The following is a 22,636-nucleotide window of genomic DNA, read 5'->3' as shown; positions in this document are numbered from 1 at the left end:
ATACCTTTACAGAAAAGAAGATTATTTGTAAATAGAAACAGACAGAACAGGAAATGCAAGACTTATGTAGTTTATTTTTGGGACAATTCGTGTACAAAAAAATAAAAAAGTATTTAATTGTCATTCTTTTTAATTTGTTATAAAAAAAAATAGAAATTCATTTAGTTTAAAAAAAAAACTAAAATTTCAGAAGTTGAACGGGTCGGATGTAATTTTCAGCTGATTGCACTATAAAATTGGAAGAGACTCAATAAACATTAAATAAGAAGTGGGAAATTGCTCATATAAAAATTCTGAAATCAACTTGTCAAAGTTTTATATCCTCATAGACTTCATTTATACACATAAAAACCAGAGAAAAAAACAACGTGATGCTTTACCAGACAGAGTAAAATTCCATTCTTGTGAGGAAAAACAGTGCAAGACTGGAAAAGTTTTTCATAAATTAGAATATTCAATTTTATGTCCATTTATTTATATATTTAATAAAAAAATGAAAAATATTGTTAGCTTGCCAAGTTATTTATTCTGTTTTGTAAATTGTAATTATTTACACTAAAATTATAAAAAAAATCTAAAAAATATATTTCTATTTAAAAATAAAAAAAATCTATTGCCATCAAAGAAAGTATTGCTCAGCATCGATGAGCAAATTCAGTGAAATCATTATTGCATAATTAAGAAAAACATTATTGTAGAGGCGTATAAACTTTCTAAAGCACCGAACACAGCATATCCATATTGTATTTTTAAAATAAGTATTTCTAATGATTACTTAAATATTGGCTATAAATTTAGTTCATTATGGATTTAAATAGAATATTATAACAAAACAATCCCAAAAATGGGAATAAAATACTGTATAAAGATAAATTGTCAACAGTCACTTTTATAACGAACACATTTTCAAACAAACATCAACCACATTTGTTATTTATTTCCATTTTTTTTTACAAAAGTAAATTGAAACGTGATATATTTCCACTCATAATATCTTCTGTCATATTTACAGATTTATTACTCATTCTATTACAGTAAACAGAGCTACAACTATGATAATTATCTACCAGTCATCCACATACGTTTCATTCTTGGGTGAATCATATCACTGTAACTGGGAAAGAAGCTATAGGTATTTTTCCATGGTTCATGCAATTATTTCAAATGTACGCATATGTTAAAAACAAAACAAAATACTACTAGTCTTTTGGCAGGTGCAAGAAAATGCATTATTTAATGCATTGATTTAAGGAAAATGCTAAATTATTTTTTTCTGCAAGAAATATGCAACCTCCTACTGCTCACCTGTACAGATGGAGCAACACGAGATGCTTGTGCGCCCCGTTCCGATGGAGAGCCCTCCGCCACCCTCTGCAGCTCTGTCGATGCCCTCCCCTAACCCTGCCAGTCTGCCTGAAGTGGAGACAACCAGGGAAAGTGCTCCACTCCCCCGTGTTGATGGGGATGCTCCTGCGAGATGCTCATGCATCTCCACCAGATGGAGTGCCTTATCCGCTGGCGAACACCAGCTAAGGAAATCTGGCGATTCCCAGGGCTGGCTGAGAGGCGCTCCATCTGTATAAAGCGCTACTTTTTTTGCCGGTTGACTTGTCACAATTAAAAATGTCTACTTGGTAATGGATGTGTATGTAAGCATGGCCAAGCAACAGTTTAGTTGTGTTGGTGCAAATGCAGGACAAGGATATTTATCATTATTATTTATACATACATCATCGATGGGGGGGCAAGAGGCTGAATACCACGGCCAGTTACAGAATGGGAGGGGGCCTACTTTTTTTTTTGGACAGGTCAGACAGCTGTGACTGCAGAAAGTTTTCTTGTCCACTACACCTCTATTTTCTGCAATTTATTTGGCGCGGTTATGGCGATATGTGTAATCAACACTTAATTGGTTTTAATGGTATGGGCAATTGTGATCAACTATTTCAAATGACTTTTCTTTTCAAATGTATGAAGATTTGCATCTTTGCCAGAGAATCACCAGAATATTGCAGATTTTACAAAATTAGAGGCTATGGTATAACTGATTAGCCACTGGCTATGGGTAGGGTTTAAAACCCAGTCTCCAGTGGGGGTGAGGCCAGCCACCACAGATAGTGCAATGTCCATTCCCCTTGATAAAAATATATTTATATATTAAATACTGCTAGCGAATGTATGATAATATACCAGATTAATAACAGGAATGCCCAATAGAGAATAATCCACAGTCATGTGTAGTATAATGTAACAGATGTATAACGGATAATTCAAGTCTGGAACTTAATCCTTAAAGGATGAGAGGGGCCCACAGTCAGTGGGGCCCACCGAGGGGTTTCCCCTGTACACCAGTAGGCCAGTCCAACTCTGGTCACAGACACTAAGATTTATATATTTTATATATAATTAGTCTTAAGGCCCGTCTGATGGGCGGGGGAAATTTATACTTATGCAATTCTTGTTCCACCTTCCCTTCCCAACCACAGCAGGGCAGGAGCTGCTGCAGCAGCCAGAGCAGGTCTCCAACTATCCACCTTCCCTTCCCAACCACAGCAGGGCAGAAGCTGCTTCAGCAGCCAGAGCAAGTCTCCAACTATCCACCTTTCCTTCCCAACCAGAGCAGGGCAGAAGCTGCTGCAGCAGCTAGAGGAAGTCTCCAACTATCCACCTACCCTTCCCAACCACAGCAGGGCAGAAGCTGCAGAAGCAGCCAGAGAAAGTCTCCAACTATCCACCTTCCCAACCACAGCAGGGCAGAAGCTGCTGCAGCAGGCACAGCAAGTCTCCAACTATCCACCTTTCCTTCCCAACCACAGCAGGGCAGAAGCTGCTGCAGCAGGCACAGCAAGTCTCCAACTATCCACCTTTCCTTCCCAACCGCAGCAGGGTAGAAGCTGCTGCAGCAGGCACAGCAAGTCTTTAACTATCCACCTTCCCTTCCCAACCACAGCAGGGCAGAAGCTGCCTCAATGAATAAGAAAACAATGAAGAGAAGAAATAACTGACTGGGGATCGATCTCACATCGATATCACAACGATATCTACCGTGTTCCATTCATAGATTACTGCTGCTTATTAATTTCAGTTTGTCAAAAGTTTTGTAAAGTGCAAATGTTTTTCTTTAAATGGACCATTATAGGTCTTTAAGGGTCCACTTAACGGACCCTTAAAGACCCAGAAAGTCATAAGCTATCCAATGACATATCACAATACAGGAAAACAACAGAAATAACATGGACCCTTATGACAGCACCCTTAAGGGCTCACCCGATTAAACCCATCTTTGAACTTAGATCATCCCATAAAATGATAAGGTGGAGTGCAAAGTTTGATGACGATTAGTTAAAGTGTTTCAGAGTAATCGCGGAACATTCACACACACACACAAACATCAATTATACGTGAATAATACAGTAAGTGTCCACTTTTCAGTCTGCATGAACCCTGTAACATTTCCGTCATTTGCAGAAAAACAAACCAGTCATTCATTGCCGATTGTCCTGTAGTTTTGGGAGATAAATGATAGAGATTATTTGTCGCGCTCGATCACTCGGAACAAATGTGTCAATGTGCTTTTGCACTGCCAAATAAAATTATGATGACTTCCGAATTGCTCACCGCTTATGTCCTCGCGTGTGTGTCTGAGACATGCAGCGCGTGTGACCGGAACCAAGAATCTACGCAGCGATTAAGTGCATAGATAAAATGCTGGGGTTTATAGCTCATGTCAAACCAACCATAAGACTTGGAATATTCCATTAAAATCAGTGTTATTGGGATTGAAAATCAAAATGTTAAAGTCCCCTTAGTAAATTATTGAAAAATGTTTTAGTGTTAAGATAATTAGAATTCTAAATAAAAAAATTCAGTTTTTCTCAATGACAAACTGAACGTACGTGATAGACTGTATTTAGAATTTTTCCAGAAGAGTGTGTAATAATTTATCTTCATTTCTTGCAAATACAAAGCAAATTGACAGCTTTAAGCTACTGTATCAATCTGCGAAGAGTCTTTTTAAATGTGTCTCAAAATGTATAAGTATTGTATCGCAAATTTAGCTGTAAAATGATCACATCTGCATTAAAAAAAAATGCGGATTTTTATTAACAGGTCCCTATAGGTGTTCCTGTGTTAAATCCTAATATTCCCTAAACCGATGGACAAAAAGTAAGTTTCGCAGTTTGTGTAATGTGTCCGCAAACTGTTACCCTTTATTCCTAACTACGGGCATACTAATGCGTAGCGCCACGTAGTGTACCTTATCAGTGTATCTCACGCTACACCTATACCCTTTTGGAGGTATCCTTATCAGTACAAAGTACTTACACACACTCTCAATATACCAGGGATCGTTTCTGTAAACACTTCCGCTTATTGCGAATAAATTACACGAGACTTGGTATAAATTCGGAGCAATGGTACAAAGTCCTTCACCATGTATTTAGTCCCTAATGGGGAAAAGAAATGCAAATGGGTAACCAAATATAAAGAGCTCACACAGTATACAATCCTTATACAATCTAACAATAATAACGAAAAAATACAATCACATCAATACATAAGCACAATTACCGTCTCTCACTCGCAGGCGCCACCCGGACCAGAGTTCTGTATTCAAAGTCTGAGCACAGTCAAGTAGAAAGTCCCTAGCCCAGGCGCAGCTATATATAGGGTCCAGACATTAAGGTACAATAAAGTTCTTCATTGGTCAAGAGGTCAAGTTTCGCCTCTCCTTATTGGTACAGTAAGTATGCACAGCTGGGTCTTTGTTCAAGGCTTCGTCATCATGTCCGGGGTCCCTGCTGTGCCACTGGTTGCAACTGGATTCCTTCTGTTAACCTTTCCTTGTGGCAATGTATAGATTATTATATGTAATGCCCATAACTTCTGAATGATATATGCTGCGTATTCCAAACAAACACCGGAGCTCTGCGAGTGAGACGCTGATTACACAGATACTGAACTTGACGAGGGAAAATCTTGTGTTATCCTTGTGTTGTGCTATTAAATCATATAATTATATTTTATTATTTATGAATGTGGAGTATGAATCTCTGGGTGTTAGTATGGCTGCCCCTACATTCGCACGATTCTCCTACTCATCTCCGTACAATCTTTGAGTAAATATGCAAATGTAAATGGCGGCCATAATACACTAGGGCAGTGTACATACAATCCGACTTCGGCACTCGCGACAGTGAAAAGGACAAATAATGTTAAAAAAAAGCCATCGTTTATCAAAATAATCAATCGGTTTGACCCTGGTACAATCAGTTGACCATGGCGAGAAGATGCAGTTCCCTACTGTTGTCTAGTGATGGAGGTTAGACACATTCAACGTTATATACAGCATGTTGTAACAATGTATGTAGGGTGGACAATCCTGGGATTCCGGGACAGTTTTTTATTTAGGGAGGCCAATCCCGGGATTAAAAAAAATGCAGCTGGCATCCCTAATTGTATGATTGTTATCTATACAAAGAAACACAAAGCTTCAGACAAGTGCCGCACATTTCAGGAACAATGGAGACCGTTTTGTTTTTATATTGTACATCGGCATAGCAACACGCTTAATTTGCAAAGAAACTGTGGGTGCAATGACGGGGAGCAAACATCCTGCTAAGTACCCTGACAAGTACCCATGACGCAAGCATGATATTAAAATCCCCTGCCCCCTCACAGCAAAATCCAGCATATTAAAATCCCCTGCCCCCTCACAGCAAAATCCAGCATATTAAAATCCCCTGCCCCCTCACAGCAAAATCTAGCATGATATTAAAATCCCCTGCCCCCTCACAGCAAAATCCAGCATATTAACCCCTTCCCGACATTTGACGTACATTTACGTCATGGTCGGGAAGTACTTCCCGACACATGGCGTAAATGTACGTCATGGCATTTAACTGTCACCGCGTCTATAGACGCGGTGACAGTTTCAACATGTCTGCTGTCCCTGACAGCAGACATGTCCGTGCATGCCCAGGGGGGGCTGCGATGCCGCCCCCCCGTCGGCGATCGCTGTGATTGGCTGTTCAGTGTGAACAGCCAATTACAGCGTTTTCCTGTGTCACCGGCGAATAACGTTCGCCGGTGACACGGGATCAGAGGTGATTGGTGCTGTAAAGTACAGCACCAATCACCGCGGGGTGTAAGGGTGACACTGGTGTCACCCCACCGCACCCCGCCCGCCCCCAAAGGCCGTGATTGGTTCGTCGGACCGACGGACCAATCACAGCCAAGGAGGGGGATTTAAACTAACGGTGACTGCACTGCAGACGCCATTCCGGTCTGGAATAGCGTGCAGTGCGGTCACCGTACCTCCCTGCCGCCATACTGACCAGAACCTTGCTCCATAGCTTGCTCCATACTTACCTGATCGCTGCTTCATCACTGCTTCCTGGATCCTGTTACTACTTGTGCCTTCCTGTGAAATTGTGCTGCTGCAGTGTACTAGCTAGATAGAGAGAGAGATAGATAGAGAGATAGAGAGAGATAGAGAGAGATAGAGAGAGATAGAGAGAGAGATAGTGTCAGAGAGTGCTATATTTTGTGCTGCTGCAGTGTGATATAGTTATAGATAGAGAGAGAGAGATAGAGAGAGAGAGATAGATAGAGAGGCCTAGTGACAGAGTGCTATATTTTGTGCTGCTGCAGTGTGATAGTTATAGAGAGAGATAGAGAGAGATAGTGTCAGAGAGTGCTATATTTTGTGCTGCTGCAGTGTGATATAGTTATAGATAGAGAGAGATAGAGAGAGAGAGATAGATAGAGAGGCCTAGTGACAGAGTGCTATATTTTGTGCTGCTGCAGTGTGATAGTTATAGAGAGATAGAGAGAGATAGAGAGAGAGAGATAGAGAGAGATAGTGACAGATTGTGCTATATATTTTTGATATAACTGACTGCTGCCCCCTCCTTTTGTGCTGATCAGTATAAATTAACTGATCAGCAACTTTTTGGGGGCGCAGGTTTTTTTTTATATATAGATATACCTGTCAGTGCTGCTGCTGCAGTGTCATAGAGTGATAGATAGTGAGAGATAGAGAGATAGAGAGAGATAGTGACAGAGAGTGATAGAGAGTGCTAAATTTTTTGTCTGCTGCCCCCGCCTTTTGTGCTGATCACTATATCTGAGGTGATCAGCAACTTTTTTGGGGGTACAGAGGTTTTTTTTTTTATATATATACCTGTCAGTTGCACCAAAGGTTGTGCACCTGCTGCACCTCACTGGTAATCAGTGTCGCATCACTGATCACCTTTTTTTTTTTGTGTGTGTGCTGTGGGGTCTTTTTTTAATTTTTTTTTTACACACACTGTGATTTTGTGGGTGTCCTGTGGCCGCTGTGCGCTGATCAGTGACGTACATCACTGATCATCTTTTTCGGTACAGGGTTGATCTATATATTTTTTTTTTTGATCAAATTCCTGTTGCCTTTGAGCGCTGTTCAGTGACAGACGTTACTGACCAACATCTGTGCTCAATTTTTGGCGCAGGACCTTTTTTTTTTTTTTAACCCCTTAAATTTTTTATTTTTAACCCCTTCATTTTTTTTTTTTTATTGGTATAAAGTATTTTTTTTTTTCTGCACCACATACACACTACACACTACATACCCCCCGGATTGAAATAAAGTTTGTACCCCCCCCTACACTATACACGTGTTGAAACATTTCACTACCAGTAACACAAAAATAAAAATGGCATCCCAAATGTCCTCCCAAATGTCCTCCCAAATGTCCTCCCAGTCATCCAGGAGAATGTATTCAGCGGAGGAGGCATATGCCCTGCTTGCTTCTGACTCTGACACAGCCAGTGATGCAAGCGGGGAATTTGAAGGATTCGCCTTAAGCTCCTCTTCCTCCTCTGGTGATGAGGGACCCCCTCAAAGACGCCCCCGTAGAGCAGCTGAGACCCCCCCCCCCAATAATTGATCTCGTATGGACCCCACCACCAGACAATTTTGAGCCCCAGGTTCCTGAGTTTTTGGCCATGCCAGGAATCCAATTTGATTCCACAGGTCTCAGAGAAATTGACTTTTTCAAATTATTTTTCTCTGATGATTTTATAAATTTAATGGTGGACCAAACTAATTTATATGCCCAGCAGTTTATTGCTCAAAACCCCACGTCATCATTTGCTAGGTGGACCCCTGTAGATGCAGTAGAGATGATGACGTTTTGGGGTCTGGTGTTTCATATGGGCATAGTAAAAAAGCCAGAAATTAGGCAATATTGGAGTACAGATGTTCTGTACAGTACTCCATTTTACCGTATGGCCATGACCCGGACTCGATTTGAGACAATTCTTAAATTTATACATTACACCGATAATGCACAGTGCCCACCCAGAGATGATCCCACCTTTGACCGGCTATTCAAAGTCAGGCCGGTCATTGATCATTTCAGTGCCAAATTTGAAGAGGTGTACATCCCTGAAAAATTTATTTGTATCGACGAGTCCCTTATACATTTTAAAGGAAGGGTTAAATTCCGCCAGTACCTTCCCAGTAAGAGGGCAAGGTATGGCATAAAAATGTACAAACTGTGTGAAAGCACCTCAGGGTACACCCACAGGTTTAGGGTTTATGAAGGGAAGGATTCAAGAATTGAACCGCCAGAATGCCCCCCCTCCCTCGTAGGTGTTAGTGGGAAAATTGTCTGGGATTTAGTGCACCCCTTCCTGGATAAAGGTTATCACCTCTATGTGGATAACTTTTACACCAGCATCCCCCTGTTTAAGGCCCTTGGTTCAAGAGGTACAGCAGCTTGCGGTACTGTGCGCAAGAACCAAAGAGGCCTCCCAAAAACGCACATTGCCCAAGTAATGAGAAGGGGTGAAAGCAGGGGAATATGCACCGAAAATATGTTGTTGGTCAAATATAAGGACAAGAGGGATGTCCTTATACTGACAACAATTCACGGAGACAGTACCACCTCCGTCCCTGTACGAGGTACCAGTACCCACACCTCAAAACCTAATTGTATCCTGGATTACAATAGGTACATGGGCGGAGTGGATCTTTCAGATCAGGTACTGAAGCCGTACAGTGCCCTGCGGAAAACAAAAATCTGGTACAAGAAGGTGGCCGTGTATATCATCCAGATGGCACTGTATAACGCTTACGTGCTATTCCGTTCTACCGGCCAGAGGGGGACATTTATGCACTTTCAAGAGGAAGTCATAAAGGGCCTAATATTTGGGAACCAGCAGGCAGAGGGCCCCAGTACTTCTAGTACTGGCCCCCGTATTGTACCAGGGCAGCATTTTCCTGATGAAATCCCCTCCACTGGAAAAAAGGGCAGGACACAAAAAAGGTGCAAAGTTTGCTATAAAAAGGGAATAAGAAAGCAAACTATTTTCCAGTGTGACACTTGCCCCGACAAACCCGGCCTATGTATAAAGGAGTGTTTTAAAATATACCACACATCTATGGAATATTAGGTTCATAATTTCACCGTGCTTCGGGGGTCTTGCTAATGCCACATAGCACCCACCATTCATTCCACCAGAATCTGAGCCGCAAAATCCAAAAATCACTCCTTCCCTTCTGAGTCCTGCCATGCACCCAACTGGTATTTTTTGGTCACATGTGAGGCATTGCCGTACTCGGGAGAAATTGGGGCACATATTTTGGGGTGCTTTGTCTCCTTCATTCCTTGTGAAAATGAAAAATTTTGAGCCAGAACTGCATTTTTGTGTAAAAAAATGTAATTTTTCATGTTCACTGCCCACTTGTATCAAAATTGGTGAAACCCCTGGGGGTTTGAAATGTACACTATACCCCTAGATGAATTCCCTGAGGGGTGTAGTTTGCAAAATGGGGTCACTTGTGGGGGGGTTCCACTGTATTGGTGCTTTGGGGGTCTTGCTAATGCGACATAGCACCCACCATCATTCCACCAGAATTTGTGCTGCAAAATCCAAATATCACTCCTTCCCTTCTGAGTCCTGCCACTTTTTGGTCACACATGAGGCATTGCCGTACTCGGGAGAAATTGGGGCACAGATTTTGGGGTGCTTTGTCTCCTTCATTCCTTCTGAAAATGAAAAATTTTGAGCCAGAACTGCATTTTTGTGTAAAAAAATGTAATTTTTCATTTTCACTGCCCACTTGTATCAAAATTGGTGAAACCCCTGGGGGTTTTAAATGTACACTATACCCCTAGATGAATTCCCTGAGGGGTGTAGTTTGCAAAATGGGGTGACTTGTGGGGGGGTTCCACTGTATTGGTGCAACATAGCACCCACCATTCATTCCACCAGAATCTGTGCTGCAAAATCCAAAAATCACTCCTTCCCTTCTGAGTCCTGCCATGCACCCAACTGGTATTTTTTGGTCACATGTGAGGCATTGCCGTACTCGGGAGAAATTGGGGCACAGATTTTGGGGTGCTTTTTCTCCTTCATACCTTCTGAAAATGAAAAATTTTGAGCCAGAACTGCATTTTTGTGTAAAAAATGTAATTTTTCTTTTTCACTGCCCACTTGTATCAAAATTGGTGAAACCCCTGGGGGTTTGAAATGTACACTATACCCCTAGATGAATTCCCTGAGGGGTGTAGTTTGCAAAATGGGGTCACTTGTGGGGGGGTTCCACTGTATTGGTGCTTGGGGGGTCTTGCTAATGCGACATAGCACCCACCAAAATTCCACCAGAATCTGAGCTGCAAAATCCAAAAATCACTCCTTCCCTTTTGAGTCCTGCCATGCACCCAACTGGTATTTTTTGGTCACATGTGAGGCATTGCCGTACTCGGGAGAAATTGGGGCACAGATTTTGGGGTGCTTTTTCTCCTTCATACCTTCTGAAAATGAAAAATTTTGAGCCAGAACTGCATTTTTGTGTAAAAAATGTAATTTTTCATGTTCACTGCCCACTTGTATCAAAATTGGTGAAACCCCTGGGGGTTTGAAATGTACACTATACCCCTAGATGAATTCCCTGAGGGGTGTAGTTTGCAAAATGGGGTCACTTGTGGGGGGGTTCCACTGTATTGGTGCTTGGGGGGTCTTGCTAATGCGACATAGCACCCACCAAAATTCCACCAGAATCTGAGCCGCAAAATCCAAAAATCACTCCTTCCGTTCTGAGTCCTGCCATGCACCCAACTGGTATTTTTTGGTCACATGTGAGGCATTTCCGTACTCGGGAGAAATTGGGGCACATATTTTGGGGTGCTTTTTCTCCTTCATACCTTCTGAAAATGAAAAATTTTGAGCCAGAACTGCATTTTTGTGTAAAAAAATGTAATTTTTCATTTTCACTGCCCACTTGTATCAAAATTGGTGAAACCCCTGGGGGTTTGAAATGTACACTATACCCCTAGATGAATTCCCTGAGGGGTGTAGTTTTCAAAATGGGGTGACTTGTGGGGGGGTTCCACTGTATTGGTGCTTGGGGGGTCTTGCTAATGCGACATAGCACCCACCAAAATTCCACCAGAATCTGAGCTGCAAAATCCAAAAATCACTCCTTCCGTTCTGAGTCCTGCCATGCACCCAACTGGTATTTTTTGGTCACATGTGAGGCATTGCCGTACTCGGGAGAAATTGGGGCACAGATTTTGGGGTGCTTTTTCTCCTTCATACCTTCTGAAAATGAAAAATTTCGAGCCAGAACTGCATTTTTGTGTAAAAAATGTAATTTTTCAATTTCACTGCCCACTTGTATCAAAATTGGTGAAACCCCTGGGGGTTTGAAATGTACACTATACCCCTAGATGAATTCCCTGAGGGGTGTAGTTTTCAAAATGGGGTGACTTGTGGGGGGGTTCCACTGTATTGGTGCTTGGGGGGTCTTGCTAATGCGACATAGCACCCACCAAAATTCCACCAGAATCTGAGCCGCAAAATCCAAAAATCACTCCTTCCGTTCTGAGTCCTGCCATGCACCCAACTGGTATTTTTTGGTCACATGTGAGGCATTTCCGTACTCGGGAGAAATTGGGGCACATATTTTGGGGTGCTTTTTCTCCTTCATACCTTCTGAAAATGAAAAATTTTGAGCCAGAACTGCATTTTTGTGTAAAAAAATGTAATTTTTCATTTTCACTGCCCACTTGTATCAAAATTGGTGAAACCCCTGGGGGTTTGAAATGTACACTATACCCCTAGATGAATTCCCTGAGGGGTGTACTTTGCAAAATGGGGTGACTTGTGGGGGGGTTCCACTGTATTGGTGCAACATAGCACCCACCATTCATTCCACCAGAATCTGTGCTGCAAAATCCAAAAATCACTCCTTCCCTTCTGAGTCCTGCCATGCACCCAACTGGTATTTTTTGGTCACATGTGAGGCATTGCCGTACTCGGGAGAAATTGGGGCACAGATTTTGGGGTGCTTTTTCTCCTTCATACCTTCTGAAAATGAAAAATTTTGAGCCAGAACTGCATTTTTGTGTAAAAAAATGTAATTTTTCATTTTCACTGCCCACTTGTATCAAAATTGGTGAAACCCCTGGGGGTTTGAAATGTACACTATACCCCTAGATGAATTCCCTGAGGGGTGTAGTTTGCAAAATGGGGTGACTTGTGGGGGGGTTCCACTGTATTGGTGCTTGGGGGGTCTTGCTAATGCGACATAGCACCCACCAAAATTCCACCAGAATCTGAGCTGCAAAATCCAAAAATCACTCCTTCCCTTCTGAGTCCTGCCATGCACCCAACTGGTATTTTTTGGTCACATGTGAGGCATTGCCGTACTCGGGAGAAATTGGGGCACAGATTTTGGGGTGCTTTGTCTCCTTCATACCTTCTGAAAATGACAAATTTGGAGCCAGAACTGCATTTTTGTGTAAAAAAAATAATTTTTCATTTTCACTGCCCAGTTGTACCACAATTGGTGAAACCCCTGGGGGTTTGAAATGTACACTATACCCCTAGATGAATTCCCTGAGGGGTGTAGTTTGCAAAATGGGGTCACTTGTGGGGGGGTTCCTAACTTTTAGCATCTTATGGTGCCTTGAAACCTACATGGTGCCTAAAAAATAATCTCATAAAAAGGAGGCTCCAAAATCAAGTAGGTGCTCCTTCTATTATGAAGCCTGTGGTTTGGTCACCGTGCACACTAGGGCCACATATAGGATATTTATGAAAACAAAAGAATTGGGGGAATCAATTTTTAGTCACATTTCTCTAGTAAAATGTACTGTGTTCCTTATAAAAATGTATTAAAATTGCAAAACTGCAAAAAAAAAGAAATTTTGAAATTTCACCTACACTTTGTTTTAATTCCTGTGAAACACCTAAAGGGTTAACAAACTTCCAAAATGCTGTTTTGAATACTGTGAGGGGTGCAGTTTTTGAAATGGCATCATTTATGGGGGTGTCTCACATACAAGTCCCTCAAAGTTACATCAGAACTGAACTGGTCCCTAAAAAAATCAGTGTTTGAAATTTTCTTGAAAATTTGAGAATTTGCTATTCATATTGTAAGCCTCCTAGTGTCCCAAAAAATTAAAAGGAAGTTGAAATAATGATGTCAACATAAAGTAGACATATGGCCTATGTTAGTTATTCACTATTTTGAGTGGTAAGATTATTTGTCTCACAAGCAGAAAATTTAACATTTTGCAAATCGCTAAATTTTCCATTTTTTCACGATATTTTGGTATTTTTCACAAAAAAACACAGACTGTATCGACCCAAATTTACCACTAATTTGAAGTACAATGTGTCACGAAAAAACAATCTCAAAATCACTGGGATAAGTAAAAGCAAAAAAAAGTTATCCCCACTTAAGTGAGACATGTCAGATTTGAAAAAAAGGGCTCTGTCAGGAACGCAAAAACTGGCTCTGTCAGGAAGGGGTTAAAATCCCCTGCCCCCTCACAGCAAAATCCAGCATATTAAAATCCCCTGCCCCCTCACAGCAAAATCTAGCATGATATTAAAATCCCCTGCCCCCTCACAGCAAAATCCAGCATATTAAAATCCCCTGCCCCCCTCACAGCAAAATACTGCATTTACCATTGGGTACAATAAATTCACTGGAGAAAGGATACAGCAAAAGGATTGAAATGTACTGTACTCTTTAGAAAAGCAACTGATGCTCCCTATAATTGTTCCAGGTATGAACTTTTTTATTTATTTATTTTGATTAATATCCCACTAAGACTTGTGTAATAATTGTTGCGTAAGCGTTGCTATATCTTAAGGTGCCCACAGACGCATCAATTATCGAATGCGTTTTGTACTTTTTAAGCACAAATTGCATTTTATGTACAATTATTGGATGGTGTTTATGGGCTTGTGCGATGCGCGTTCCCGGGAGCCCGATATTGTATGTCTAAAAAAGTACGTGCTGCACGTACTTTTTAGACTACATCTGAAAATGAACATTACAAACATGGGTTCATCGCATCGCATGCATCCAAGTGCACATCGCATCGCAAGCTGGAAGAAAAATTGTATAGAACCATTGTACAGACAAAAACGCATAGCACAGTACAATTGTAGCGTCTGTGGGCACCTTTATAGGTTACTGTAAATAAAAGTTATGTGGGGAGTGTGTGTGTGTGGGGGGGAGTGGCTTACTCTGAAGCCCACCTCTGCTCAGACAAAGTCATCCTGACCCCCAGGTTAGAAGAAGTTATGGACCTTAGTAATACATATTTTATGATCGGCCTTTTATTCAAATTGGTGCCTTTAACACGTTTCACTGCCCACTTTCCATAACCACCCTGTAGTAATAATAGGCATGGGTGGCTGCTGATTGATGGATGCATTTCAAAACGACAACCATGGAAAACAATATCATAGATCCAGTGTATTCCAGATGCCACCAGCCCAAATGCTGCCTTACTAACCTTTAACCAATCTGTGTCTCTGCAACATCTCACCTGTTTATCCAGCATAACGTACCTGTCACTCTAAGGTCACCCGGAGCACGGTTTATAACTGGATAGAGTATGTTTTTTTCCCCTTTGATACGATTGTCGGAATGTCCGTTTAAAAAAGGTCATTTGACTTTTTGGGGAAAAAACATCCTGATTATAGCCTTGTCACGTTATATTTTATATCCTATGCTCATTAGACTTTGCTCTATATTTTGAATGCTTTGCTTTGCCTTCTATTCAGAGTGTTTGCATCCAGTTACAGTAGCTGGTTCCCCAGCTGGCATCACATAGATGGCCATAAGGAGAGATAACTAACACCGCACGTTAAGACGGTAGGTCAAGGTGAAAAAGAAAAATTTAATTTCAATAGGTAAAAGATTGTGTGAAATAATCAGATTTTTTGGGGGGCCATTTATAGCAAAAACATTTTGCTTTGTATATGATGCCTCATATTATGCATTTACTAGTCCTTTATTGCATCAATAGTTGTACGAAGGCTGTTAATTATATTGTGTTTCCTGGTTTTGGTTCATTGGGTCAACAGTGTTTAGATTGTCCTCAAAAGGTTGATATACACAAAAAGTTGACATGCACAAGGTTAACATGGAAAAAGGTAAACGCTAGGCAAAAGTAGACATGACAATGGTTGACGCATGGAAAGGTCGACATAAAGTTTTTTTAGGTTTTTGTGATGTCAGTTTTTATCTTGTAGCATATGGACCCCCGGACAAGGCCCTTTACCAGGCATCCAGTTAGAAAAAAGTAAAAACTCACATTGACCATATACTGAGTCGACTATTACCATGTTGACCTATTGACCATGTTTGACATAATGAATGTCCACCAACAGTGGTCAACCTTTTGACGATTGACCTAATAGCTGTTGACCTAAAGTCCAGGTACCATGTTTCCTATAAGATTGTCTGAGAATTAACCTTTCTGGCAGCTTTTGTGTTTCCATAGAAGGGACGCTAGTCAATAAAAGTAATTTTATTCTTTAATAATTCATTTTTGCCTGTACTGCCCATTTAAGCCAACTGAAGATGTTGTTTCTTAGCTTTGTTGCCCATGAGAGATATTCTGAGTGCCTCCTCAGAGATCCTTCAGCTTCTGTTCCCCCAAGCTGGCACCCTTTGCTCTCTATAAAACAAATATAGAAACAGATTATTTTTTCTTTCATGTCAAAGACCCAGTGTTGTATCAACAGACCCAAGGGTCCTAAGGAATGCATAAGGTTGACCGACGGTGGGGATGCCAGGGGTCAAAATATCTGCTCTAGTGCCTAACACAAACCTTCATACCCTGCTGCCGAAACCTAAACCTCCATCATAAAGCCTAACTCTAACCTTCCACCACCTGCAGTCAAACTCAAAGTCCCCCACTAATGCCTACACCTAACCCCCCTCAACCCTAACCCGCTCCACATACTTACATACGAGATGCTGGCAGTCAGGATTCCGTCATATGCATCCTCCTCAATGTTGAGATTCCAGTGCCGGTCTTCGCTTTGTAATCCGGGATGCTGACTGGCGGCATCCCGTCCACCGCGATCTTCGCTGCATCATGTCAGATTGTGCTATATGGGTTTTGGTGGGTACGATAAGGAGATGAGATAAAGAAGACCAGCATAGAGAAGACAGACTGGGATACATTGGACAGACATGATGTACCATGGTCCTTAGGGTACTGTGTACATAACTGATGAGTATAATCTTACTCTGCTAAATAAAATGCTAAACATAAGAGCATTGATTATCAACTTTCACTCATTACCTATATACTGTACGCTGTAGACTGTAGGTGTTGTTACCAGGACGGACATCAGACCCCCTCTCCACTCTTGCCAGAGGACTTATTGGCCCACCACTTTGTAGAAATTATTCAAGTTTGGATCCACACCAATTATTACCACTTACCTGGGTACGCTTCCCCACAGGATTGCAGTTGACGTTTCCTACTCAACTCCGCAGCATACTGTAAGTTTGTCATCTGGAGGCATGCCACATCCTTTAAGGCCCGGCATCATTGTTGGTTGAGGACTCCTGCACCAGTGGTTCCTAAATCGCCCCTACAACAAAAGGGTGGACTACAACCAAATCTTGGTACTTACGGCTACAGACACAAAGATATCTACGAAGCTTCATGCATCCTGGCATTGTGGAAACCGAGGGTGATTATTAGTCTGAATGTCCTACTATCTTAATCTTAATACTTGCCTTTTAATGTTTTTTTATGTATGTTGTTATTAAATATGTTTTTCATTACCGTACACCTGACCACTCCAAATAATTTTAGAAAATTTCTAATATACTGTTTCATCTAAACTTCTTCCTGTTATCTCCACTCTGTAGAAGTCAGCAAGTATTGGCGAGTTATGCCCACTTCCTTTAATTTTAGTTATTATCCACCAAGCTTCAATTATTTGTTTAGTAGATATTGTTCCACTTCTAACATGTTCTAAGCCACAAATGTAAAAAGCCTTTGAGGAAGATAAAGTGCAAAGAGGAAGAGAGCTAAAGTACCTAACTGCCATGTTACAGGCTGTGTTTGAAAAATAGAGGGACTCGGGAGCCATTTGGCTAGTATTGTATTTATCTCCATTCCAAGGCTTACAGTAGTGCATCTACCGCTTAGTCATATATTGAAATATCTCAGCTGTATCTCAGCACATATATTTCTATTTGTTTTAATTCCTTTTCCATTATCATTAAAGACTTTAGAAATATTTTTCATCTTTTTTGTTTTACATATTTGTGACTTTAGTTTTAATGCATGTTACTGTAATAAATTGTTTTGTATTTTGTTAGATGTGTCGTCCTTGTACAGTGATTTATATAATGTGTACAAGGGTTTTTTTTTTCTTAAAAATGTATCAATAGTTATTAATAATAATAATAATAATAATAATAATAATATTATTAATATTATTATTATTATTATTTCCACCACTGTTATTATTGATTACTAGAAAAATAATAGTAACTAGTAATTATTATTAATATTACTACTGCTATTATTGTTTTTATGGGTACTATTATTTATTTTGTAGTTGTTGTTGTTATAATGTTGTTGTTGTTATTATTATTATTATTATTATTATTATTATTATTATTATTACTACTACTACTAGTGCTGCTTCTATTATTGTTGTTGTTTTTATGGTTACACTATTATTTTTGTAGTTATTACTGTTATTATTATTATAATTATTAACTACAAAAATAATAGTGTAACCATAAAAACAACAACAATAATAGAAGCAGCACTAGTAGTAGTAGTAGTAATAATAATAATAATAATTACTACTACTAGTGCTGTTTATATTATTGTTGTTTTTATGGTTACATTATTATTTTTGTAGTTATTATTATTATTATTAATATTATTATTATTAATATTATTTTTCTACTACTACTATTGTTGTTTTTTTGGTTACTATTATTATTGTTGTAGTTAATATTATTATTATTATTATTATTACTACTACTACAACTACTACTATTATTGTTGTTGTTCTCATGGTTACTATTCCATTTTTGTGGTTATTTTATTATTATTATTATTATTATTATTATTATTATTATTATAATTATTATCATCATCATTAATATTATTATTATCATCATTACTATTATTATTATCAGAATTATTATTATTATAATAATTATTATTATTATTACTACTATTATAATCATTATTTCTTTCTATACATTTTTCAACCTAAGTTATTCTCGTGACACACATAATAATTATACACCCTGTGTGTGCAACGGATGCAAACAACATTCACGGATCCCACCCTGTCCTTTCCTGACCTTGGGAGAGAAACGCTTACAGAATACTTGAGAACTGAGGAGAAGGAGAAGTGTAAGAAGCTCAGAAATAAAGACCCCGGGACTAAATAATAGCCGGTCCTCTCAACACTGAAGGGAAACACTTCAGTTCCCTAATCACACAGTCTGCCTCATTATAAACAGCAGAATGTGCCACACATACTTTAAGATGCTTATCGCGTTTAGGCTTACAGGCTTTCTATCTCATTGAAGTAAATGGCTCGAAATCTGTTATTTAGACGTAATTGCCGCAATAACAGTTTTAGTTATTTAGTTAGCTGGAAAGTTCAAGTAAATCACTGGATGTCTATGAGGGGGGAAAACAAATGAAGAAAAAAATGCAGTATATTTTTTTATTTCATCTATTTTTTCTAGAGATGTGCGGCGGCCACTTTTTCGGGTTTTGGTTTTGGATCTGGATCTCCCTTCGTGTTTTGGATCTGGATTGGTTTTGGTAAAACCACCCTTGTGGGTGTTGGATCTGGATTTTTATGAAAAAATGCTAAAAATGGCTTAAATAACAGAATTTGGGCCTGTTTTTGCCCCTAAAGTATTATTAACCTCAATAACATTAGTTTCCACTCATTTCTAGTCAATTTTGATCACTTCACAGCTCACAAAATTGTTTTCATTTACTGTAGTTGGGCCAAAAGGGTATACCGAGGTAGCTGGATGACTGAGCTAAGCGACAGCAGTCGGCATCACATACATGTGGACCTTACACTTCCAACCTGGCAGAGCGGCACTGCAGGGGCAGACAGGGTGGCAGTTTAATAAACTATCCCAAAAAAAGAGAAATGCTCCAAAGAGCAAAAAATACAAAGAGGTATCGGCCTTGTCATGACTGGTGGTAGCAGCTTCAGCACTTCTATCAGGTGGCTGATCTCCCACTATTTCCTCCTCCATCATCCTCCAAAAATGTGTTTTTATTTTATTTATTACCTTTATTTATTTTTCTTACTTTACACTGGACACAGCCTGTCACACTGGACACAGCCCCTTGGACACTGGACATTGCCCCTGGACACAGCACGTCACACTGGACACAGCCCCTGGATACAGCCCATCACACTGGACACAGCACGTCACACTGGACACAGCCTGTCACACTGGACACAGCCACTTGGACACTGCCACTGGACACAGCCCGTCACCCTGGACAATAGAAACAGCCTCTGGACACAGCTCCTGTACACTGGACACAGCCGTCACACTGGACATAGCCCCTGGACAATGGACACAGCCTCTGGATACAGCTCCTGTACACTGGACACAGCCGTCACGCTGGACACAGCCTCTGGACACCGCCCCTGGACACAGCTCATGTACACTGGACACAGCCGTCACACTGGACACAGCCTCTGGACACCGCCCCTGGACACAGCTCCTGTACACTGGACACAGCCGTCACAATGGACACTGCCCCTGGACACTGAATACAGCCCGTCACCCTGGACACAGCCCCTGGACAATGGACACAGCCCGTTACCCTGGACACAGCCCCTGGACAATGGACACAGCCTCTGGACACTGCCCCGGGACACAGCTCCTGTACACTGGACACAGCCGTCACACTGGACACTGCCCCTGGACACAGCCACTGGACACAGCTCCTGTACACATCTCCTGTACACTGGACACAACCCCTGTACACTGGACACAGCCCCTGTACACTGGACACAGCCCCTGTACACTGGACACAGCCCCTGTACACTGGACACAAACCCTGTACACTGGACACAAACCCTGCACACTGGACACAGACCCTGTACACTGGACACAAGCCCTGTACAGCCCCTGTACACTGAACTTGTGTACAGCAGCCCCTGCAGACCCTAATTGAGTGAGCAGCAGCAAAATAATATACTATTATTATTATAGCACAGCACAGAGCACAACCACCCTCTTCCCTCTCCTATGCTGGAGTAAAGATGGCGGGGCGCGTGTGCGTCATATATAGAATCCAGATCCCGCGACAATCCGACAGCACGATGATGACGTTTTGCCTCGTTTTCAGTCCGGAATTTAGGCGGGAACTCCCGAGCCGGCTCGGATCCAGACTCGGATCGCGATATTCGGATCTGTCGGATCCCGGAGATCCGGACCCGCTCATCTCTAATTTTTTCTGTGATTTCTCAGCGGGCCGGCCAATGCTGGCTGGGAGCAGATGGCTGAGGTCACATGACATTAGCCGTCCTCCCTGTCATCGTCCTGGGTGCCCGCAAATAAAAGTCAGTTCAGACGGCATGATAGGGGAAGTGTCTGCGGTACAAATGGTACCGAAGTTGCAAGGGGAAATGGTGGTGGTGGGGTTTTTGTGAATTTTCGGCAGGACGGGCTCTCTAGCACTCGGTAAGCTTCAATCTTCACAGCTTGCTGAGTCAACCAGAACCAGGCCCCTAATGCAGTGCCATATCTACATTACAGATACACACAGGCACTTCGTGTTTTGTATTCCTGTAGTCAGAGCTGTATCAGGTTAAAATAACCTACTCACACGCATACCAACCAGAATAACCCCCATACTGTATTGTTCTTATTATTTTTAAATCACTGAAAGCTGCTAAAACAAAACTATCCAGTGATCATAATCTATAATTATTATTATTTATTATTGTTATTATTATTCTTCTTTATTTTTTTGTGGTTCTACAAGGATTCGGCAGCACCTTGCAGAGTACAGAAACAGCTGTCATAGCACCCAAATAAGCAGGAGAGTGGGAGAACCTATGGGTCATCAATGTAAGTAATGGGGAGGAGATGATGGAAAAGGTGGACCACAAAATCCCGTCTCCTCTGCAGTGACAGAAGCAGGGTGCTGCAGTGTGACATCCTGCAGCACTCAGCTGCTGTCACTAAGGAGGAGCTGACAGTGTAAGCAGAGTCTCTGGAGGCAGCCCAACATCTCCAGAAATGTTAAGCAAGCCGCTGAAGTGATGAAAATTGGTATACCATGATGTCACACCTGGTTCCCTTGAGATCACACCCTGTTTTGAAGACCCCAAGTGATGCCGGTGATTGTACCTTTCCGTTCCTGTTCATGATTTATCGTTGTAATATTACCATGTGGGACCTGGGTATGTAATGGATCACAGCGATACACTAATAATTGGCGTATTAGGGGTTTATCTAAATTCCCTAAGGCACAAGTTCTCAAACTCACAAAGTTCATGTTTTCCAAGTCACCTTTGGATTTTTAAAATGTGACATTTCGTGCCACACCTGTTCCTCTGCCAGGTTATCTGGAAAACATGACCTGTATGGAGTCCTGAAGACCGAATTTGAGAACCACTGCTCTAGGACACTGTTTCTCCAACTGGGTCTTGCCAAGGTTCAGCTAAGGGACATCACAATGGGGAAGAGGGTGGTACAAGCCACTGTCGTGTGTGTGTGTGGATGAGGGTGGGTTGACATGAAATGCCAACTCCTCTCAGTGCCAGGAGCGTGGTTTGAAGAAACTCAGGGAGCCCGAGGTGTGCTCCCAACACCCAGTGCAGTGACCTAAATCGTGCATAGGGGGCAGTACTTACTTTTGGACCCTCTCCCAAAGGAGAAGGGCCCCGTTACTCCCCTAACCTCTCTCAGTCATAAGGCCGAAGAGGGGAAAAAAGGAATTGGTGGGTCCTCTTCGCCGGAGCTCAGAGAAACCCTCTTTCCTCAACCCCTGGAAGGGTTAGGATGGTGGATCCTCTGCACCGAAGGTTTGGAGAGACCCGCAGTAGGCTTTTCTCCACCTTGCGGCTCGGGGTCACCCTGGAGGGACCGAAGCTCTCTCCCAAAGGATGAGAGCTTCGGTACATTGGGGAGTGGATGGCCCATAAGGGTCATACACACAGCCCAAAAAAAAAACGTGACAAAACTACAGAAAATGGAAAACGTGAGAAGTGACAAACAGGAGAAGGAAGAGAAATAAATAATAAAGAGACCCCAGCCAGAAGGCCGGGGTGGGGGTGTGAAAAATTGTCC

Source organism: Crinia signifera, chromosome 6 (assembly GCF_055691185.1).
Source record: "Crinia signifera chromosome 6, ASM5569118v1, whole genome shotgun sequence".
NCBI lineage: Eukaryota > Metazoa > Chordata > Amphibia > Anura > Myobatrachidae > Crinia > Crinia signifera.
Note: the sequence above shows the minus strand (reverse complement) of the source record.